At 36.0% G+C, this 25609-nt stretch overlaps 1 long non-coding RNA gene and 1 other non-coding gene across 2 annotated transcripts; both read right to left on the bottom strand.

Moving 5' to 3' along the window:
• Positions 1-6961: 6961 nt before the first annotated feature.
• LOC113353210 lies at positions 6962-7422 on the bottom strand. The gene is made up of 3 exons (XR_003361145.1): positions 7396-7422; positions 7157-7232; positions 6962-7030 (listed from the first exon to the last, which is right to left on the bottom strand). It is a non-coding gene; the product is annotated as an uncharacterized LOC113353210 (long non-coding RNA).
• A 2620-nt stretch (positions 7423-10042) lies between these two features.
• On the bottom strand, positions 10043-10114 carry TRNAK-UUU. Its single transcript has one exon. It is a non-coding gene; the product is annotated as a tRNA-Lys (tRNA).
• Positions 10115-25609: the final 15495 nt, after the last annotated feature.

Genomic DNA, 25609 nt, shown 5'->3' with positions numbered 1-25609 from the left:
TTACTGCACCATCAGCTGGAGAATGAGGATTATTGAGAGATAAAACCCATTTATCATGCCAATTGAGAATTTGAGTGCCATCATCTATAGCCCAAAAATTGTGAGAATAGATGAAGGAAAATTCTGAACTAAGGTCGGTTGTGTACTGCATATATATATATATATATATGGGAACTTGTATCACTCAGTTTGTAAGAGAGAGATGAATTAAAAAAGAGAAGTCACAGACAAGAAAAAATAAAATAAAGAACATAAACCAAGTTCAAACAACAACATAACAGCGCCACCACATATCCAACAGGATAAATCATTAGTGACCACTTGTTAGATTTCAGCAGTCAGCAGTATTCATAATCTCATGCATAATGCGTTACACCTTTAATAATCTAAGATGGAAGTAAACGATCACATGATTTTTTTTTATTGGAAAAGAATAAGATTTTATTAGAGGAGAACAAGGTGCCACAAGGAGTGGACCAAACAAAACAAACAACAAAAAAGAAAGAAAATGAAAACAAGAAAGAAATGAAACTATAACTTACAAGGATATATCTCAGTTGAAAACTGCATTAACAGAGTCTATTCCCTTCCCTTTAAAACCTGAACGACCCTCAATATAACCATAGACAAGCTTAAAGAGTAAGCATTTTTCATTTCATGCGCAGGCAAGTTCTTCAACCCTTTTTATTTTTTACTGTTCCTCGATAATCACTTTATAATATCCCTTCAAACAGGAAGCCAGGTAAACTCTCTAGGACATCATCAACTGGTTCATTCTTCACCTGTGCAAGTGGTGTAGGCCCTTCCTTCCCTTCTTCTTCTTTCTGAAGTTTCTCAATCCGCCCACCGATGAAATCGTTATGAACATCATTACAGCGGCCTCTAAGCCAACTAACATTAAATTCAAGTTTCTCAGCTAATACTATTTTGCAGTCCCATGTATGAATATGTTCAGCAGACACGTCAATATAGCGGCAGCGATACATATCAATAATGGTGTTCATTATATCGGTAACTAAGGTAACTAGGCTATTATATGACGTTGCTGTCAAAACTTTGGTTGAAGCAATGTGCCCATATTTCAACCAAATCTTTCTATACAAAGATGCTTGTCTTCGCAAAACACTGAAGCCTCCTACTATTTCATGATTTTCATCATAAAAAACAGCTCCTTGGTCTCTTTCGATGGGTTTTCCAGCATCAGGATACACTACTGGCTCAGAGTTTACCATTTGAGTACTCGAGTTCACCTAAATAACCATAAGACCCAAAATTATTTTACTAATTTAATGCAAGATGAATACATGGCATCACATGCTAATAAATGAAGAGCATTACCTTTATTTTAGAATCACTTGGCCAACCAACAGAAATCTCAACTTGCATTATGCAAGTATCATCTACAATAAATCCTTTGTCAGGGTTATGGAGATCAGACAGAGGCATCATCGTTGCAAAACCAAAACCTTGGGTACCAATGAATGTGTATTTTCCATCTGCAAACCGAATAAGTGAAGTTATATATCCTGCGTTTGGAAAATGGAGGAAAAACATATATAGTTCATATCTATATTACTCTTTCAACAGAAAAAGAGTGAAGTCTAAAATATAACAAATATGTAACCCCTGTCACTGTTTTCTTGTGATTTTTTTGATTAAAAATGGCAAGACTAAATTCAGCATAAGGAGATTTATTGCCCGAACCCTTAGGTATAAGATACATCCCGAAATTTCCATGCAACTCTTTTGGATATATCTGTATCCACCTAGTGGAAAATTATATGTAAACATTAGCAATGTTGAACTGATCCATCAATACTAGAATACCTACATACGTCTGCAAACTGAAAAACAAAGGGCTGGAGGATGAAGAAGTACACGCACGTACCATGTACAACCACCCACCGCAAAGCTATCAGATTAATGAAATTGTTTTTCGTTCAAGCTAGAAAAGTTCTCGATCGTCCAGATAAACTTACCAGACTGTGATGGACTCATAAGGATGGAAGTCGCCATTGTTTACCAACCTTATAATAAGCAACAAAATCAATCCAAAAGTCCAATTCCTATAAGAAACGATCACAATTGAGAGTCAAAGCTGCAATTCGTTGAGGTACTTGAACCAAATATGCTGTAAGCAATCCAATTAGTATAAAATTTGCATACTGTTCATTTTTCTTGCTCAATCAATGAATACATTTTATTAATCAATGATCACCACCAAACCAATACAAAAAGGCCACAAAGGGCATATACACAAAATGAAACACAAAATTGGTTAAAAAGACAAAAATCAATAATTCCTGGGTGAAATGGACAGTTAGATTTTGATACTGTTTAAATGGACAAAAATGTAAAAATAAGCAGGATGTAACCAGTTTCATCGTGCCCATTTTCAAATATTTTTTCTTATTTTTAATTTACACAAGATGTATCCAGTTTCATCCTTGCTATTTTTTAAATTTAAGCTAGGATGAATCCAATTTCATCCTTGCAATTTTTTTTTTGGCCATTTCACCCAAACTATTTTTTACTCGTCTATTTTAACCGTGATTTAAAAATATTTGGACAAATAACCCATTTTCCGAAAATGAAAACCCAGTTTGTATACTGTTTTATGCTAAATATATATTCAAAAATAAACAAAAACCCTGACAAACGGTTAGTATCGAATTAATAAATATGCTATAAGCGATCTGATTGATCCCGAGTTCATTTCAAAATTTAGCAAAAGCATACCCGATAGCAAAGTAGAGTTCGTACTTGAAAAACGAGAAATTAAAAAAGAAAACCAGAACACCACATATCCAATTAAAAGTCATTTCAAACTCAAGATTGTTAGCAATGCCAATTAAGCTTAAAATCTACAGAAAATTGGTTAAAAAGACCAAAATCAACAATTCCTGGGTGAAAAAGACATCTAGATTTTGATACTGTTTAAATAGACAAAAATGTAAAAAAAGTCAGGATGTAAACGGTTTCATCCTACCCATTTTCAAACACTTTTTCTTATTTTTAATTTATATCAGGATGCATCCAGTTTCATCCTCGCTATTTTTTAAATTTAAGTCAGGATGAATCTAGTTTTCATTTTTGCTATTTTTTTGTGTCCATTTCACCCATACTAATTTTTACTCGTCCATTAGAACCATGCTTTAAAAATATTTGGACAAATAACCCATTTCTGTAAAATCTAAACCCGGTACAAGTCTATGGAACAATAACATAAACGATTTCAGCGATAAACCACATCCGAGATGGTAAAGAGGATTATAAAAAATCTGAATATTGCCAAGAAGAACGAAAACCCTGGCAAATCTAATTCTAACGTAGAAAATAAGAGATCCAAGACACGACGACAATCATAAACCATTGATCGTGGGGAGAGAGGGGGGGTTACCTAGAAAAAGAAGCGATTCTGATCGAGAGATTTGTTATAAATGGGGATTTATGCAGTTACTAGGGTTTGTGTTTTGTGTTGTGCGGGGGGGAACTCGTTCAAATACGAAACAAGTAACAAACATGACGTCTTTACCCTTGCAGGTAAATGACTTCGCGGCCACACTGCATTATTCACGAGAGGAGCGATTTTGGGGTCGCATTTTCTTTTTTTGTTGCATTAGAAATTGTTAGTTGCCCGATGATCCATCGGTATATATTAAGATGCACGAGGGCTTAAGCAAGGATTTGGTGCTGTATTTCTAAAGCTGATATATTTTGGATGAGATTGACCGGACCAGAGACATGTTTGAGCTTGCAACAGAACAACATCACTTGGATATGCTAGAATTGATGTTGTGGAAGGAAACCGATCCAAAAAAAAAAAATAATAATGTTGTGGAAGGCATACACTGACTTCGAGATTTTTGAGCGTCCATATGCAAATTCCAGGCCTATTGCGAGATGGATAGTACGTAGTACGTAATGAGGAATGAAGTAGACTCGCCCAACTGATTCCTTAAAATGACTAAATTTGCGAGACATGGACGTAACTCCCATTGTGTAAGCTGTAAACGGATAAGTACCTAAATTATGAAACAAAGAGATACCTTTGCATAAGTTAAAACAGTTCTCTGAATTTCGTAAGTAAACAAAACAAACAAACAAACAAACTCTTGCTAAAATGATGCAGTCTTGGACCTCATTGCAACCCATGCGTTACAAACGCCTTTTATGATCCAAACTGGCAATAAGCAATCACATCTGTTTTCTATCGAAAAAGAATAATTTGTTGAGAGCAGTAGAACAAAAGACCACAAGAAGTAGACCAGACAAAAAAACAACAGAAAGAAAAGAAAACAACTTAACAAAGAGAAAAAAAGAAAAGTGTACAAAGACACTTAACTTACAAGGATATCATTCCAATTGCAATAACGGAATAACCAAGTCTATTATCCTTCCTTTTGAACCTGAATGACCCTCAATAACACCATAGACTTAACGTTGAATTTTTATAAGCATTTTTATCTTTCATTTGAAAGTTCTTATATCCTTTTTATTTTCTGAATTTCCTCGATAATCTATTTATAACATTCCTTCAAATAGGAAGCCAGGTAAACTCTCTTGGATATCATCAACTGGTTCATTCTTCACTTGTACAAGTGCTGTAGGCCCTTCCTTCTCTTCTTCTTCCTTCTGAAGTTTCTCAATCCGCCCACTGTTGAAATCTTTGTTGACTTCATCAAAACGGTCTCTTAGCCAACTAACACGGAATTCAAGTTTCTCGGCCAATCTTATTCTGCACTCCCAAGTAGCAATTATTTCAGCAGACACGTCAATATAACGACAACGATACATATAAATAACGGTGTTCATTGTATCAGTAACAAGAGTAACTAAGCTATTATATGACGTGGCTGTCAAAACTTTGGTCGAAGCAATGTGCCCATATTTCAACCAGATCCTTTTATATAAAGATGCTTGTCTTCTCAAAACACTGAACCCTCCAACTATTTCATGATTCTCATCTGGATACACTTCTGTTTCTGATTTAACCATTTGAGTACTCGAGTCCACCTAAAGAGACCACAAGACCAAAATTTACTTTACTCATTGAAGTACAAAATGAGTACATGGTATTACATATATACTAAAAGAGCTAAGTGCTTTTCACAAAAATAGGCAAGTTTTTCAAATGTAGGCCATTTTTTTTATTTATTGCTAAACTAGGCAAGTTTTGACCAAAAGTGATGGATGGAAAGTTAGCTGCAGTTATCTTCAAGCTGTCCATATCTTCTTAGCTAAAAAGACGTTTTAGTCCTTCAAATCTTCATCAACGACACAGATTGCATAATAAAGAGAACGGCTAAGATGTCCCGTATAGAGTACACGTGTAGGAGATCTAGCCACATAAAATCAAATGCCAGGATTGGTCGTACTTTAAGTTTCTTTAATCACATGGAAAAATCCCCCATTTCGAGCATTACGTCAAAAAATATCATTTTCACCTGTAAATTATAAACTAAATGAATTCAGCAAACTTAAAAAAGAGAGACATGCTTAATAAAAATACAGTGCAGCATTATTTCATCTAATCTCTAGTTCCAGCAACAAAACTGAGTACACAACTGAGTGCAATAAGGACCTTAATTACTCATTTCGTTCATTTGCAGGTTAACTCAATATATGCACAACAGTTAACAATATATATTGCTACAAGAATCACGTTGGCCTTTACTTATTTTCTGATCAGAGAACATATCGCAAAAGCCACGAGGCTAGGAATATAGAAGTAACTACTACACATAATAGGGAAATACAAAGTTAACCATCTCAATGGAGTTTTTTTGGCACACACCAAACAAAGGAAGGCAGTAACAATACCAGCCTGCAAAATGGTACCGGTAAAAGTCGAGGCGCCAAGCAAATTTTGGCCTAGTAAACTAAGCAAACAGTATGCCAGCAGAAATCCCCAGACCCTAAACCTGGAATCCACTTAACTCCATTTGGCAAATGTAACTGATAAAAATGGGGTATGAGTAGAATATGATAAAAGGACTGTGCAGGGTTTACTACTGCTACTTGGGGTCTGGGGATACTCACAAGGGTTTACTAATGCCGATCGAATGACCTGACCTGATCGACATTACTTTGCAGGGTTTACTACTGCTACTTGAACTTTTCCACCTAATTGGATACTCACAAGGAATTAAGTCACTTCCTGTTCTACTTATGAAAAGAACAAAAATGGGACATTAAGAGCACATCCATGTAGTTAACTGTTTGAGTATATATTGCAGTGTTAATCCCAATTAAATTTCCTTTAGAGTCGAGTAGGGGGCCTCCGCTGCCAATATTACAACAGAAGTAAGATAGAGTCAGTTCGTTAATGCAAACAAGATCAGACCGAATTTAACTAAACTTAAGAAAGAACTGTGGGACAAAAGTACTTCAATTTAGCACTGAACCAAACGATTATAAAAGAAGCTCGGTCAGAAGTTCATCATTCTAAATCTGATCAATAGGTAGAGCAACAATTTATCCCAAAAAATAAGGAATCTTGTAGAATATCACAGGAGTTCGTCGGATAATAACACGGGAATTCGTCGGATAATTTTATAGATTTGGTTTACCCGATTATGGTTATCAGACTGCTTATCACACTCCAACAATAAAAACCAAGATCCTAGACAAACCTGTTACCAGGATTGATAGCTTCATCTGTCTGAATTCCGCCACTGATTGTAACTCCAGCTTGGCTGTTAATTTCTCTATTTAGTCCACTAATAACTACAACTGTCAGAGTGTGATCAAATCCAAATGGGTTTCCGATCGCTAAACACTGCTGGCCAACTTTTAGATCGGAAGACTGTCCCACCTTAATTGGCCTCAGAAGTCTTGTACATGTACTCCATTTACACAATCTCCCGTTTATATTCAACAAGAGAATAATGTTATTAATACTAATAACAAGCACAGTGTGCTTGGTTGACATGATCATTTACAAGCACAACAAGTAAATACCTGTAAAACGGCGAGATCTTTGTCACGGTCTGCACCAATTAGCTTGCCCTCAAAGTTCTTTTGCACCCTTCCGAGAAACAAACACAATCAAGAAGATTGGATACCACAATAAAGGATCCAACTCATATATCAAAGGAATATCTAAATACCGCGGTTGCGTTTCAGCAATCAGCGTAGAGCATCGAAACCTCACCCATCAGACGCAAGAATATTGACTCGGGCAACAACTTGACCAGGGGCAGGATTTCTTGAAAGAGCGTTGCCAACAACTGGACAGGAAGAATAACATAACTACATCATTGAGTTACCATCTGAAGTATTCTGGTTCTACCATCAGTTAAAAAATGCGAAGAAACAGACGAATCTATTAAAAGAAACGAAATGGTTTTGCCACACCAGCGACCACAAAGACAACGACGAACTAGTTCTTACCATGATAGTTTGTAACTATATGTCCTTCTTCATCCCAAATTACTCCTGAACCATTTCCTTTAGGAACCTGGGCACATGTGTAGTAAATGAATAATCAATACCAATAGGATTACAGGCACGAGAGGCTGGTATAAGAACTTAAAGTAACTAATGTGTCATTGAACCCAAACAGTTTCTAAACTAAGATTTCAAAATACTCAAAGACCTAATCCACTGGATTGTAATAACTCATGCCATCATTACCTCGACAACACATGGCTAGCCATCTAACCCATGGCTAGAGCAGTGGCAAAGAGAAGAGACGTGAACTGACTACTTCAAGACCTGAACTGTCGTTCAGGCTTTCTGTCGAACACCTTTGTGTGTGTGAAACTGGGAACTCAGAGATGGCTATTTTACTGTTGTATGAGCTCCCCTTTAACCTGCAATCGAATTGGAGATAAACCCATTCTCGTGTACCTTCTCAAATACACATACATTCACTAATCAGTCACCATTCATCCCTCAAATCAATGGTGGTAGCTCAAGTTCTTTCCTGTACGGCAGCCAACATCTTTTTGGTTCCAAATTTGCTTTTGATGTGAAATTTCTCTGGTAAGAGAAACTTGTAGTCTACATTTCAAGAAATTAAAACGAGAAACTTGTGAAATTTCTATGGTACGAGAAACTTGTTGCTGTTAATTGCTCTCCAAAACCAGAAACCCATCGATGTTGTTGTGTAAACACCATCGACTCACCGAATTTCATCTCGTTGTGGAACCTTGCTGCTGTCAGTTCTTAATATGAGAATCAAATTGTCAACAAAAATACAGATTTGCATCAAAGAACCCCCAAAATAGATCCATTTAAGAACCCCCAAATTCAGCTGATGCTGCTGTTGTAGAATGACTATTATTGCCTGCGAATCTTCACATACCAATGTTCCTGGTGGTGCTAAAATCCACGATTAAATCTCTTCTAAACATCCACCATTAATGTTAATTAGGTTTGATTAGAGAAAAACCCCTAAGTTATCTCTTGATTTTAGCAGAAGAAAAAATTGATTTAGAAGAACCAGAGAGAACTAGAGAGAAGAAGGAAGAAATGGACGAGAATCACTAAAGCATTGACGCACGTACAAAAAGGTTATTTCAGTAATCTTACCACATCCATGAGATATCCCTATATGATATTTTGGCGAGATATTGACAAGTCAACGCGATAAATTGACCGAGATGGTTAAAGTGAATGGAATCCGTTTAACTTGCCTAGTTTTGCAAGAAATAAAAAAAGTGGCCTAGAAATGAAAGTGAGGGTCCAGACCCGGCCTACTTCTGCATATAATCCAAGAACTAAATTCAGGAACATTACCTTTGTATTAGAGACCAAAATCTCAACTTGAACTATACAGGTATCGTCTATAATAAAGCCTTTGCCAGGGTCATGGAGATCAGATAGAGGCATCATTGAAAAACCCCAATCAGTGGTACCAAATATTCGTTTTCCATCTGCATATTTAATATTTGAAGTTTATGGAAATCGGAAGCAAAACAGATCGGCCTAATGCAATATATGATTCTTTTTTTTGTGGAAAAAAGAATATGAAAGCCAAAACATAGCAAGTGTGTACCGTTCGTCACTGTCTTCTTGTCATTTTTATGATTAAAAACTGTCAAAGTGTATTCAGCATAAGGAGATTTATGGGCGACACCGGTAGGCATAAGATACATCCCAAAATATCCATCCAACTCTTTCGGATTTATCTGTATCTACCTAATGAAAAAGTGTATGCAAAAATTAGGAATGTTGGAATGATCCATCAAGACTAGAACACCTATATGTCTGGGAACTTACATTAAGAAAGGGCTGAATGAAGAAGTAGTGCATGCAGTGCCTACCATGTAAAATCACCCACCACAAAATCATCAGAAAAATAAAATTCATTGTCATTCAAGCTATACAAAACAATCACATTTGATTCAGTTAATAACTTGAGCCAAAGATGCTGTAAGCAATCTGATCAGGATCAAATTCACATAATGTTTTGTGCTAAATAATCAAAAAAATGAACAAAAATCCTGACAAAAGATTAGCATCGAATTCAAAAACTATGCTATAAGCATATCGAAAACCAACCTAGAAATTAAATAAAAAGGAAACCAAAACACCAGTTATCCAAACCAAAATGTTCCAAACTCGATATAGTCAGCAGTGGCTGCAATGCCAAGCTTCAACTGTTAATCCGGTACCAGTCAATGGTACCACACCATAAACGATTTAAGCAGTACAAGAATCATAAACGACATACCACAACCCTAGATTGTAAAGACAATTATAAACAGTATGAACATTGCAAAGAAGAACAAAAAACCTAACAAACCTATATCCAGTGTAAAACTAAAAGATTACAGATCCAAGAAACGACAATCATACATTAATCATATTAGAGCAGGGAGAGTGATATCAGTTACCTGGAAAAGAAGAGATTCTAAATGAGAGAGTTTTTGTGTGCGAAAAAATCACTAAGGTTTGTGTTTCGTGGTGAAAAATCACTAAAAAAAAAAAAGGGAGAGAGAAAAAAAAATAGAAACGTTCCGTGGACCAACGCTAAGACGACCGGGCCACGTTCCGTGCACCAGGCAAAACAAAAATATTTATCTTAATGTTGCGCCGACTAAGGGAATCGAACCCTTGACCAGGGGATTAAAAGTCAAGAGCTATACCACTGAGCTAAGCTGGCGTTGTTGGTAGCTTTTTCATCTGTTTCACCTATTGGATACACGTCTTTAGATTTATTTTTGAAAACCATCGGGAAACGTGTGAGGATGATCTGAAGTATCACTGGAAGACTTTCTAGCAATTATCATACCCTTTAGAGTTCTACGGGCCAACAAAAATGACACTTACACATTCCCTTTAGAGTTTTACGAATAGTATCGATTTTGTTGGTGTTGTTAGTTAATGATCATGGAAAAGAAGTGATGTGGTATATCTTTCCAATCATTCACTGTGGCAACTATGACAAGTTAATCCCATTACGACTGAAGCAACTTTAACAAGTTGATCCCATTGCGACTATAATTAACTTTGTGTGTTATTCAAGTCTTTACTTTCCTAGTTTAGGTAGAATTCATTTCTCTTTTTTTTTAGTCGAATTTTGTGAACATAATTAAAGGACATGCCTTCTTGTTTAGAGATCAGCTCTTATTCAATCTTACTATCGGTATTATTATTATCAAACTTTGCTTTCACCATATCTTTGCTAGAATCAAATTTTATTAAGTTTTTGACGAAACTTAAACACTCTTCGCATCTCCAGCAACTAGTTTGCTTTCACCCTATCTTTGCTACATTAGTTGGTGCCACAACCAACATTTTTAGATTCTTATCTAAAGGAAGACCCTTAAACAGCTTCCGCAAACTCAAAACCCTAAATTTTTCTTCAATTTACTTTTCTTCATTAGAAAGTTTCAGCGGCAGAAAAACCACTCAGGAAGGAAGATATTGTTGAACTTGTAAGTAACCTCGCAAAAAAACTTGAAACTAGTATCTCAAAAAAAATTGAAACAAAATCAATTTTCTCTGAAAAGAAAGTTCGAAAGATTTGACGATTTCGAGAAGAGGTTAGAAACACATGCAGATTACATGATCATGATAGCCAAAGATGTAGAAATAGATGATAAAGAGATGCCTGGGTTGTTTGAAGGAGAAGAAGAAGAAAAGAAAGTAGATGAAACTAAGATCAATGATAAAATCTTTTTCTTTCAAAGGGATGATATTCTAGAGGAAGTTAAACAAAGATTTAATCACAAAGAGACGTTAGAAAGTTTTATTAATTGTCCTTTTAAAAAACCTGCAACTGTGAATCTCGACAGTGACCAAGAGGACAAAGCAGAAGAAGACCAAGAAAAAGTATGGATAGAAAATAGAAGATTAAAATATAGTATGAATCCTTATGGAACTTTACCAGAATATAAATTTAAAGTTGATATACCCAACTTTCATGGAGGTTTACAAATTGAAGATTCGATGGATTGGTTTAACGAAGTAGAATCATTTTTCAATTTCATGGAAAAATCTGATTCTTCTAAAGTGAAACTGGTAGCATATAAACTAAAAGGTGAAGTTGCAACTTGGTGGGAAAAACTCTATGAATATCGAAGTAAGTATGGTAAGCCTCCTATATGTTCATGGAATAGATGACAAATTTACTATGAGATGAGTTTTTACCTAGACACTTTAGACAACAACTATTTTTCAAACTTCAAAATTGTAGAGAAGGAGCTAGACTTGTTGAAGAGTATGTAGCTGAATTGTGTGTAACCAATTGAATGAATCTGAAGAACAGTTAGTTGCACGTTTTATAGAAGGTTTAAACATACTTATCAAGCAAGGAATGACTCAATATGTATATACGATGGTTGAGGCTATTCAACAATATATCAAGATAGAGAGGCGCGTACTTAACACTTCAATTCAAGCATCACCACGATAGAATCGTTATCAAAGTTATAAAAGATCTGCAAAATCATATACTCCCTCCGTCCCACTATTAGTTGACCTAGTGATTTTTATATTATGTCCCATTAATAGTTGAGTTTATATCATTTGATACTCATGTTTATATTCGCTACGTAGGTGTTTTAAAATGCTTTTCAATGATATAAATTTTTACAAATATCCATGGTATAGTTTGAGAGACAAATCATTTCTAAATTGTACTACTAGGTCAACTAATAGTGGGACCGAGGGAGTAATTCTTATTATGGTAATCAAGATGGTAATTATTATCCATAAGAAATAACTTATGGTCGACCCATTCAACAACCACAAGCAACCAATTTCACTTCCAACCAACCAACCTTTGCGAGTTGCACAATATTCAAGAAAAAAACAAGGAAATGACCGAGGTTCAAGTTTATTAGATCAATAATCCCTGAGATGAGAAAAACATAAGCAACCAAAAGTCCGAAAAGAAAGGAAATCTTGAACTTTATTAAATAGCACTTCATATGGAGTTTTAGCACCTGTAGGAACTGAGAGAGCACGGTTCATAAGAAAAGTGGCATGCAAAAAGCATCGTATACCATAAGAAAGGTGAAACAGATGTCGTGGATATATAAGAGAGTTAATACGGATTCAACTATATGACGATGTTGTCTTTATGCAAGACCATTTTGAGTATATGTATGTGGACAAGTTAAGCGACAATGGCTACCATTTTGTTGCAAAATTTTGTTGAGTTTCTTATATTTAGTACCATCATCAGTTTGGAAATTTTTGATCTTTTGACCAAAGAGAGTTTGAACTTGACGATAAAAGACATCAAAGATACCAATAACGTCAGATTTTGTGTACATAGGATAAATCCAACTGAAACGACTAAGTGCATCAAAAAAAATAAAGTAGTACTAAAAACCTTCATTAGATAAAGTGGAGAAGGTCCCCAAACATCTAAACCAGTAAGATCCAAAAGATGTTCATAAACTGTAGTGTTAGATGTAAAACTAATCTTATGACTCTTATTAGCTAAACATGAATGACACATAGAGAACTTGAAAGCAGAAACATTTAAATTTTTCTTAGAGACAATGGTTTTGATGGTTTTGAGCATTGGATGCCCCAAACGAGAATGGGTTTGTAAATAAGTACGGTCAACAACAAGAGCTGAAAAAGGTGAAACCGGAATAAGGGTATAAAAACCCTCCTTATTGAGCATTCCTCTAAGTATTACCTCCCCAGTTTGGTAATCCCCCACAAAGCAAAAAGTGTCATATAATTCAAATAAGACATTATTGTCAAATCAGAACTTAGAAACAAATGACAGATTTTTGAAGAGATGTGAAACATGAAGAACATTAGGAAGAAGGAACTTACGAGTGGGAGTTGCAAGAATACCATCACCAGTATGTGACATTGTCAAGGAAGAACCTATATATAGCAGTTCGAATATGATCAGATCCATTGTACTCATAATGAGTAGGTAAGTTTCCGAGATCATTGGTCATATGATTCGTCGCACCACAATCAAGAAGCTAGTCATAGGCGTAAACAGATTGATGAGAAGCAACATATGCAGTGAAAGCATTGGAAGAGGCACGTATGCCCCTATCGGCAGTATTCTTGGTCGGCGGTTTTCTGTCACGAGGAGGATAAGTCACTTTATCCATTCTTTTGCGATAATCTCGAGCATTGTGAAAAGTTTTAATGCATATGTAACAGGTAACAGCTTGTCTTCCGTACCTTGTAAGATGAACATTCACATAACTATTCACAGAGTCAGCATTAGCAAGTGGTTGAGAGAGAGAAACCTAATTTTACAACAACATGGAGATCATAAGACAACAACATAGATTTAAATTCATCAGTTGTAATGACAACCATCATGGTGATCAAAGAACTAACAGTTAATTCATAAGATGAATCAAGTCCTTTAACAACATAATGTTGGAATTCTTTTTCAGAAACTTCAACACCATTAGTAACAAGAGAGTCAACAATATTTTTTACCGGTTGAATGTAATACGACATGGTTGAGTTTCCTTTATTTATGGATGAAAGAGACTCCTTGAGATCGATAATATGTGCATCAGTTTTGGATGCAAAAAGAGCATCAAGCTTGGACCATATAGCAAAAGAAGTATCACACGCCTTAACCTTAACTAGGATTGGAGCAGTGAGGGAAGACATTGATAGGATATGGGAAATACCTTATATGTGATAACCGCAATCGCACGGTGTCTAACTAGTAGACAAAGGCAAGTACGGGTCGTTCCCACAAGGAGCGGTGGAAATATCAATAATAAATATTCTTAATTAACTTACCAGAAATAATTTTTTTGGAATTTTTGAAAGAATAATAACATAAAATAAATGAAACTAATAAGATGAATCAAATGGAAACATTGGTAACCATGGTTTATAGTATCCACCACTGTTACTATTCAATTACTGAAATGAAACATAATTCATGAATTTTTTATTGTCTGTTCTATTGACATCACCTATTATATGTATTAGAGTCGCAAATATTACTGGGACACCCTAAGCATGACACATCAAAAGACTAAACCAAAGCATGCACCATCAAATTGTGTTAGCGAGAAAATTATACGAAAGCTTAGTATCCAGGAACGGGAACGAGGTAGGGAGCGGGAGCGAGGACGGAAGCAGGGATCGTAAAATTTTCAAAAAATGAGATACCAGAAGCGAGTTGGGAGCGTGAATTACAATTTTCATAAATATTAGTTATATTACCAATTTTTCAATATTGTAATCAAGAAATAAGACAAGTACATAAATATTTAGAAAATGTAACTTAAGTGCAGGCATATATCTCATTCATTGACCTCTTTTGCTTCTTGTGTTTGTTACGAGCACTCTGAACTTGCATTTGTGCTAGTGTTTCCTGTTCTTGTGAACTTGGAGGTGGAGGTGGAGGTGGAGGTGGAGGTGTTGGTGTAGGGGAGGATGGAGGGATAACAACAGGTGTTGGTGTTGTAAAGTAATCCACTTCATTATCAGATGTTGTGTCTTGCTCCCTTGCTTCAATTACTTCAATAGCTTCTTCAATGTTGTTTTCTTTCGGATTTACACCCCAATTTCTATATTGATTCACGTAATCTTTTCTTTGCCTTTCAATAGGACGTTGGTTATAATGAACATACACAAGTTTTTCATCCTATCAGCTCCCAATTTGTTTCTATTTACACTGTGGATATAGTTATATGTGCACCAACATCTTTATGCACAAGAAGAGTTAACACTTTGTGACAACACTCATAGATAAGTTGCAAAGCTCTGGTGACCCTCCGCCGTATAAACCCCACCACTTTTTTGCACTCATCCTTACTCTATCCGCTATAGCTTGTGGGCACGCGAAACAACCTCCATTGCTCACAAAATCACTAATTTGATGCCTTATAACCGTAGGATCTTCCGGTATTAGAAACATCTTATCGATAGCAGCTAGATACCCATCCTGAACTTATTTGTCGTAGTTCGGATTCTTCCTGTTAACGCCACCGGGAGCTGGTTTCATTAGCCATGTATATGTGTAATACTTAGGTACAAGGAAATAAGCTAACCAATGCAATGGAATGTTCATTTTACTCCATCTTTGAACCACAACTTTCTGAATAATAATTTTAATCTCTATATCATATGCAAGTGTGTCTTGTAAACATCCCAACATCATATCCATTTGCTCATATGCTTCTTCTATAACAGCCTTATCAAAATCTGAAAATCTGAGCATAATATACATCGGCTTTGTTATTCGCAACATTTTATCTGCATTACTCCAAAAATAACCATCCATTATAATTGAGGTGATATTTGCATGTTCTTTTGCAATTGCAGGCTTCGTAACCTCTTCCCATTCTTCCGATAACACCATGGCAATCAGAGAACTTCTTACCTCGACAAGCCGGGATAACACGACAAAATGAAATCCAAAACGTGTCTTCTTTGATTTAAGAACCTGTAGAGGAAAAAACTTCTTAAACAAATCTAGACATTGAGAATGATTCCTGACGAACTTCACAATATCCTTGACTTTTTTATATGTTTCTTTCACAAATGAAATGGTTGGTTCCTTGGATTATGCGATGTCCTTCATTAATAAATTCAGAGTATGTGCTAAACATCCTGACCATAATATATGTGGATACTTTTCTTCAATGATTTCTCCAGCCAGTTTGCAATTTGCCGCGTTGTCGGTGAGGACTTATACGACAACCGAAGGCCCAATCTCTTCAATTGCTTTCAAGAGTATCGCAGAAATGTTCTCACCAGTTTTCTCTATTCCTGAAACATCATGTGCGCTTAAAAACATTGCCTTGCCGTCTGATACTGCCACAATATTTATTAATGATGCATTTTTCACATTCGACCAACCATCAGAGACAATTGAAACTCCATGAGTCTGCCAGTCACTCACTAAAGGATTTCGTGCTTGCTTAACCAACATTTTCTCCTTGTCTAATAAAGAAGTTCTAGCCTTTCATAATATGGAGACTTGTATCCTTTTGGTGAATTATTAATGGCAGAGACCATTTCTGCCCAAAATGGAGATCCAAGAACATTCATGGGAATTGAATTTACATATAAACATCTCGCAATCTTTTGATTAACATCATCTCTACTGTGCTTTTGAAACATTTTACTAACAACACTCTGAAATAAATCATTTTGACCCATGTTTATACCTGTCTGCTGATTCTGACTCGTACAAGCATTTGGTAATGCAAGGTTTTTTACTTTGGCACTATCACCGAACAGGACTCTTGCGTCAACTTCTTCTATTTTTAAAATTTCTCTCATCTCTTTTGAAACTTTAGAACACAGTTTTATACCTTGAGGATTGAATCCCGGTAAAATGCAGATCAAGTGTTGACGCACCCTTGTATAAGATCCCATATAGGGTTTCACTTGGCACCCAAAATTTCATATGAACTTCTGCCCACCACCACCTCCTCCTTTATCTCCAGTTTTCTTATCAATCTTTTGAACGTACTTCCAAAGAGGAGTTGAGGTTGATTCTTCAGCTTGGTCACCATCATCCTCTTCTAAATTTATTACTGAGTTTGGATATGTATCCATGGAAGAAGAAAGGATAAAGAAGAAACATGATTTGATGATTTGTGTTTGTTGTTGAAGGTATGAAATTGAAGGCCTTATAAAGACTTATCACGTCTCTTTACTTTCTAGGTCTGAAGTTGGAAATAGGTGAGATTTACGTTTCATGTTGGAATTAAGCATGAGAATTAAGTTTCACGGCTGATTACAAGAACTTAAATGTTGGAAACAGGTGAAAATTAAGTTTCATGTCGGAATTAGGTATGGGAATTAATTTTCAGGTTAGAACTAGTGGTGGGAATTAAGAATTGGTCGGAAGTTGAAATCACACGGTTCTTAATGTTGGGAACGCACGTTTCTCAGTTTGGAACGCAGAACTACGGATCTCATGGAGATACCAGATAGCCTTTGACGTTCCTGGATACTAAGTGCAAATCTAAATTAAGGTTCTCAAATAATACCCGGCTATTCTAAGCATACTCCATCGAAGGATTTGACCCAAGCATGAAATATCAAATAAGTAGAAAATATATTTTAGATCCTATTGATTAAACTCAAAAGTTACTGTATCGTACAGAACCGGTGAAACAACAACTAATATCATCATTAAATCAATATACAAAATCATGGAATTAATTTATTCAAATAAAAATAGCCTCAAAACCATATATGTTTCAAATCAAGGATTCAAGGTGGTATGATGCTCAAAAGTGGTTTCTAACTATCAAACCCTAGTTACAAAGAAATTAGAACATAGCTATGGAATTCATACAGGGATGTGCTCCGGAGAACCTCACGGAGGAATATCTTCGTCTGTAAAACTTAAGCTACCAGAAACCGGTGGTCGGACCATCGATCGAACGACAAAGTGGACAATCGGGATGAGAATACAACCACATATCAATACAAGGAGCATGAAATGAATGTTTACATCTAGATAATTTTTTAACAGCTTCACCATCTTGGAATGTCGATAAATTTCTAACATCTTTACAAATACGGACTTTATAGCCGTGGTGTATGTGTTTGCTCATTTGTCTTCCTTGAGAGTTTTCTAGTCTTTGCAATTGCAACTATGAAACTCTTCGCTCTGTCGTTTTTATGAAATGCAATTGTTTCTTTTGTGCCTCCTCGGCACCAACCTATCTTAACCTTTATATCACCAAAAAAAAAAAAGAATCACTTAGCAGGGTCTAGTGAGAATATGGCATATCACTAGTACAAAAATGGCCTTTGGTCACAGTATTTTACCGTGTCCATATGTCTATGGTCACGGTAATTCATTTTTGGTAAACCGTGACTAAAGCCTGCGAGGCCAAAAGTCCAACATTTGGTCACGGTTACTACCGTGGCTACATGTCAAGTCCACCGTGACCAAAACTTCAATGGTCACGGGTTTTTGTTGTACACCGTGACGAGTTGGCTCTTTAGTCACGGGATGCTGAAATACACCGTGACCAAAGTTGATCAATGGACACGAATTGCTTATTAAACCGTGAACAATATGTAATATTCAAACTATCTAAAATACTTGGATGTATAGGCACATCTTTATGCCTTGCAAAAAAGAAAGTGGAGCAACAGTGAAATAATCTTAATTAAAATTCTTAACATAGCATTGAATCCGACAATATCTTACAAAATCAACATAGTTTACATTTATCTTGATTATGGATTCTACTAGAGTTGATAACAGCGACATATCAATATAATTATCAAGTATCAAAACATATAAAAGCATTCGCATAGCAGAGTACGAAGCTCCAACAAAGTTTCGGAAGCAAAACTGCACTTCCTTTGCGTGCCTAATCCAAGTCTTGTTTACTAAAGATGCATGTGAACACTCACACTGCAAGAGCTCCTCCAAACTCTGCGTCTAGGATGTCGCTTGGCTGCAAAAGATAAAAGTAAAACAAATTTATTAGTAAAGATACAACACACGATCTTATCTTACATAATTCGCATTGTGTTAGTGCCACACACATCCGAACACCAAAAATAAAAAATAGGGAAATAACAGAAAAATATCCTTAATTTATATTGCAATTCAAACAATTTATACAGAACGTGCAAGTTTTTAGTATCAAGTCACAAAGTAAGACTCCGAAAGTATTTCTGGAGATTTATGTTCCTCCATTATTCCAAGTGCCACAACTTCCCATCTACAAATGAAGTCAGGTGATTAGCCTGTGAGATGGCGGAAAAGCATTTGAAGATCAACCTAGAAAAAAAAGGAAATATCTAGCAGGAAAATAGAGACCAGATTTCCAATACAACATAAAACGAAACTGATGAGCAGATCTCTTCATGTCGACAAAAACAAGAAGAAAACTTGCTTTAAAAAGAAAACTCTCAATTTTTCATTTTTCATATCTTTCTCGTCATTAGGCAGTGGAGTTTTGTGTTTCCGCTTCACTGTACTTCTAAGGTTCTAGTAGGGATATACCTAGTTCATGCCCCACTTCCAAGTCGCCAGTTCCAAGTGCTTGCTACATCTTTGTTTACAGGATTATTGACAATCAGTAGCTTGATCATTTCCTGAAACTCCTGAAATCCAAAATGAAGTAATTAATAAAGGATGAGATAGAGAAAGCCAGACAGACATATAACAATTACCCTAAGAGAGAGACAGGGAGTATAGTTTTTTTTCACTGGAAGTCGTTAGAAGCAGGACAGGAAGATATAGTATCACCAAGCAACTGCTTTATCAGTTTAACAAGCAGGCTAATATCTGCATTTCTAGCTTCACAAGCAGGGTAACAACTCCTTTTTTTGGCTCCAAGTGGGAATCTATCAACTGATATACTGTGTCAGAGAATACATATTAGTAAGGCTCAACAATGGGATACTAGTCTAACATCAGAAAACTCGGCAGGCTTATATTATTAAGGCTTCATGTTCGATTGATTTAGTGACATAACCAGCTAGTCGAGAACTGCACGTCCCATACATGGGATCACCTGTAACAATTAGTTCTTTGGTTAATTTTAATCATTTAATTCTAGTGAGCATCCACACGAAAGATATCACCCTTCGGCAGAAAAATCATATAAATTGCATACAAACTTGTATTGAGGTTGAATGGTGGATGAGTGTATAAGTGTTGCTTCCAGAGTGTAAATTGTTAGAGGCTTACAGAAAGCTATTGGAAATTGTTATTCATAGAAGTTGAACTAAACCAAAGCAAACTATTGCTTGATATAGAATCATAGTAATCAACTTACTGGCAATATGGGGCCCTGAGAACAAATTACAGATTGCATCTCAGATGTCTCGCAAACGGCTTCTTCTTTTTTGCCAAGAGACACCAGTCGTGCATAACATTTTACATGACAAAGAAACAGGAAAGGGTAACCATTAAATCCCACACCCGGAAAACTAAAGAAATGGAGAAAAAAGTAAGCTCACAAACAAACCATTCAGAATGAACTAAGTTTTAAGGTTATCTTGATCAACAATGCCATAGTTCTTTGAAATCTTTCGATTTGGTTGTGGCCCGCATCCACGAAATAAAAAAACTTCACACACTAGATATAATATCGTACAATAACTATTTAAAGCAAAACTGGCCACAATAAAGGCAGAACTGAGTGAGCTTGTGAAAAGACATAACATACCACATAATAATTAACTTTCTGTTTCATTAACAAGTTACATAATTAGTTAACAAACCTTTGCAGTTCAACCTAAAACATACTCAACATGTACGAAAGGGATTTACAGTCCATAAAAACTTGCATCAATTGCACTAGATTTGGTATTATGCATCCAAGTTTTCAGATAATTCAGATAAACAGATTGTGTATGATAAGTGGATGAAAGACATGCAGGAGAAAAGTAATCACACGACTTAAAAATCAGTACAATACTTCCCACAGAACCTACAATGATATTGAATATCTCAGTTGAGGAGACTACAAGTTACCTGCAATTGAACCACATATTACTGAACCACAAAAAAAAACAGAGCTCTAAAATATCATATTGAAAGACATCGGTAGATATATATACAGGTACTGCTGCGAAATCAAATCAAAGACACATTAGGTTAAGGATATCGAATACATTGAATCAAGCACCAAGGAAGAAGGAGACCAATCTCAGGAAGGGGAGTTCGAATTTCTGAACAGCCTTATAAGTGCAAGAATCTAGTGCCAACTGGATTAGTTGCCATTATGATCTTTGGGTTCACTGTCAAAGAAAACATAGAAAAACAATTCATCTTTAAAATAGGTATCAACACAATATAAGATGCCAAGGAAGAAACTAACTTACCGTTCACATAAAGGGAAAAGGCATGCATCTCCGACACTCTAGCAATGCTTGTTGGTCGACTGAAGGGGGACCTTCTATACGGTCACTTGTGATGCAATTGTTAGTCACACAATTGGTCTCAATTTTGCAAAAAAAAATTCAATTTCATCACTATTGGAAGCCAAATGATCATTCTTTTTATTCTTAGGGTGCCTATTTCTAAATTCAAACACAATCAAAATTGGAAAAATAATGTGCCATTGTCTCAATCAAGAAAACCCTAAAATATAAAGAATCTCATTCAACACACTATTACATCTATTGACCAAAAGCGAGTCCAAAATTTAACGAATTCAAAGTCTTACCAGAAAAAACCCAAGCTGCTTGAACTTAATCGAACATCAGTTTCACCATGAAATAGCAAAACGCGTTGTTCACTGAGTACTCCTCTAATTTTGAACCATAAAATTTATTTGAACTATGTAGTTCTGATCCCACAGAAACATTGACTGACTGATTGGACCTCCGATTCAAACTCCATTGGAACAGGAAACCAGATCGAGCAAGATTTCCCTAAAAACATTGATTGACAGATAAAATAAGGTTTTTATTTGGGGAACGACAAGGAGAAGAAGTAGAGGAATGATTGCTCTAAAATATAAGAAGGTGCACGGAGTTGGAGTAGATCGTGTGAGACTGGGAGTGTCCGGGAGTGTAGAAAGTGGGTTAAGAAAACAAAGCAGTTCTAACTTCTAATCGTGTTTAGAAAAAGTGAATTGATGTAAACTAGACACGCGCCGAGTGTACCCGTATCTAAAGAGATATGAAATGGTTACGGAAACATATTTTCCCGGGACAAGCAACACTTTAATCCCGTTTATAGATACAACCGTGACAAGGTCAACCGTGACCAAAGACCATAGTTGTACTAGTGTATTGAAATTCCAATAACGAAGAAGCTCGAGCTCCTACGTCCGCAAGAAGGCGAGGACAGCAACGTAATGCATAATCACTAATAAGTCACGAGTCACTTACTTAAATCGCAAAAATATACAGCAAAATCTGTTTACTAAAACCCCAAATTCACTTCCCGGTGAAATATAAATATCAAAACTTCCCGGAACAACCCTCAGAACAAAAGGCAGTGCCCTAGTTTTCTTCCGGTGAGAAACACAACAAATAAGAAAAATAGGTTTATGGATTCTTCTTCTTCAAATTCAAATGCTTCATCCATCCAAAGACTTGCTCATCAGATGTATATTTAACGAAGGATTTATGGTATGAGATCTTTCTTCATCTTCCTATTGAGTCAATCTTCAAGTTCAGGTGTGTTTCTAAGGTATGGTTATCTATTCACTCAAACCCTAATTTCCTTAACAAGTGGAATATACTCAACACTTCATTATGGATCTTAGTTCATGCTAGTGTTACAGAAAGAGAGTTAAAAGTCACGTTATCATATCCTGAGTCGAATTCACAATTTATATCTCATCATCAAAGTAGGTTCTCTTTTCAGTACTTAAATCAAAAACATGACTTGTCGAATACTACTAGTTTGGTAGATCGTAGATGGATTATTTAGTTTAGGGTCTAGCCATGGTTTGGTTCTCTGCACAACAAGTTATTTTCATCATAAGACTCATTATGTTTGCAATCCACTCACTAAGAAATGGGTATCACTCCCACCACCACCGACAGTATATTTTGCAGTTGTCACTGGTTTCACATGCGATGAATGGTCTTTTTCATCATCACTAATTTCTACGGGTTATAAGGTTATTCGTGTGCCGAATTTTGAAAGAGAAGCACATTCAATGTTTATGTGTTTTCTTCTGATTTGGGTGAATGGAATGTCTATAATGTTTTATGTCCTCCAGATGTAACTTGGATTTTTCCCCTTCCTGACAATCTTGTTACCCATAGTGGTATTTTCTACTGGATGCAAAAGACAAGTAACCAGATTCTAGCTTTCAGTGTTGATATAAACAACCGTGGAACTCATGGCAATGAATGTAAGCTGATTAAACTGCCTGACCATCCGATTGATTGTGACAGTGAGCATTCAAGATGTCTAGGGGAATCAGAAGGATTTATCTGTTACGCTATAGTCAGATATGGGGAGAGGATTTTGAATGTTTGGGTACTCGATGAAGACTGGTATTTTCTACACAAGGATATCAAATTTGATGACATGTTAGGAATCTCGGTTGATTTTATTAGATATATTGAAGTTTTAGGTTTCAATCCAGTTGATAAAAACGTGGTTATACTCGGCTACAAGAAGTATATTTGGGCTTACAACCATAAAACCGGGAAATCTGAACAACCCTCTCATCCTTCTTTCCTGGGTGGCAATCTTTCAGTTCCTCACATGGGTTTCTTAACATTTTTTTTAAGCCATGGCCGACATTACTTCCGGCAGCTTCTTGGTGAGACACGATCCAATTAATGTCAGATGCTCAAATACGATGCAAACGTGCATGCATCGGCCTATTTGGACGATTAAGACCTAACAGCAATAAAACATTCCTAGAGGGGTCTATATTGATGCAGCGGAGAATTCGACAGTGGTTCCAGATTTTAGCCAGATTTCCTTATGTAGGATTTTAAACGTCATTTTTCTCTTTTGGTTTTGGCATGGCAATAACTTCTTCGTGCTTTTATTTACATTTCAGAAGTTTATTAATAAATCATCTCGTTTGTTGTACAACCTAGGCTATGGTTTAGATCAACTGTAGTTTTTTAATTTTCGCATAATGAGTTAAAAATAGAAAAAGAGAAATTAACCTTTATTCGCTTATATCATATACAATCAGGCAATCAGCATATACATTTCGAGATCACTTCCAGCAACAATAATTTTAGATATCGATCTTAAAGAAACAAAAACTTATACAGGGATGTGTTCCGGGGAACCCCGTTGGTGAATATCATCATCTGTAAAACTCATGCTATTAGGAACCGGTGGTCCGACCAAGGAACGACAAATTGGACAATCAGGATGAGAATATAACCACATATCAATACAAGGAGCATGAAATGAATGTTTACATCATGATAATTGTCGAACATCTTGACCATCTTCAAATGTCGATAAACACACAACACATTCATTATTGAAACTTTCATCTTTGTTCTCATCACCCTTTTCGTACTTATATGTCGAAATCAACTGCGCAAATGAATTCTCATCAAAACTCTGACTTGTTGGGGCATTTCGGATTTGTGGTTCATTTGAACTTTGACGTAATCGTTGAACTTGTGATCGGAATGGTCTACACCATTCGACAACAACAAATTTGTATACAACAAGAAGAAGAGATGTTAATCCAATCATAACTAAGGCATAGTAGAGTAGAGAGAGTTTATCTGACTGGTCAGTACCATCAGGCGAAATAAGAGATGGAGGTTCCGCAGATGCCATGGGTATGTTCAAAAGTTATTCCTTAATTAGTCTTGGAAGAGAAGTTAAAGATAGTGACGAGAATTACAATGATTTTTGTCAAGTTAACAAGAGAGACAATGCAAGTAGTTTCTGTCAAAGAGAGTTTACTAAGGCACTGGGTTTATTTATTTGATTAATCCAAAGAGATTTGGCTTTTGTGGATTCTAAAATGTAAATTAAGCCAAAGAAGAAAGCAACACGCCTTAGACGCGTTTAGCAGCCAATTCAGAGAAAAAACATAAAAGAACCGTCGTTGGGCACTGAGATTCCCCTTTGACGTCAAAACTGACAAGCAAGCGTAATATAAAAGCAATTTATTAATAGGACAGTGAAGGGTAAATTCACGCTGACAGTTAATGGTGACAATAGGATAGTCACAGACAGAGGTCCATTAGGATGGCTGCCTGACCAGAAAAACACTGAAAATAACAAGGAATAGGAAAAATATGGTGCATAACAATATGATTACGAAGACGATAATTCAATCTATAAAAATCATAAAACTCTATGTTTATGTTCCCAACATTACTTGAGAGTTAAGACCATTCATTATTACATTATCCTTCTTGCAAATTCTACAAATTTAAAAAGCATATGTATGCCTATCTTAATAACTCATACTGCAGAGCGCCTACAATCAGGCTATCAATTTCATCTTCATCTCGCCACCTAGCATTTTCTACTGTAAGACCGTGCAAAGCTACTTCTCATAATGCCGAACCTACAATTCCAAAAGAGGAAAACTCGAAATAAAACTGAATTCTAAGCAAAACATGTCCCAAGTTAGTGCATACCTATGTCCTATACTTTTGGGAGTTTGTTAATGTTACGTTAAGTAGTATACTACCAGGTAGGGTAGTGGTCAAACATAAGCAGTGCGTAAGTGGTGTTAGTACTAGTTGTTGAGTATTATTAGGAGGTTGAATAGTTCCTTTGTTAAGTTGTTTAGACGTTTTG

Source organism: Papaver somniferum, chromosome 2 (genome assembly GCF_003573695.1).
Source record: "Papaver somniferum cultivar HN1 chromosome 2, ASM357369v1, whole genome shotgun sequence".
Lineage (NCBI taxonomy): Eukaryota > Viridiplantae > Streptophyta > Magnoliopsida > Ranunculales > Papaveraceae > Papaver > Papaver somniferum.
This window is presented reverse-complemented; position numbering and strand designations above follow the sequence as displayed.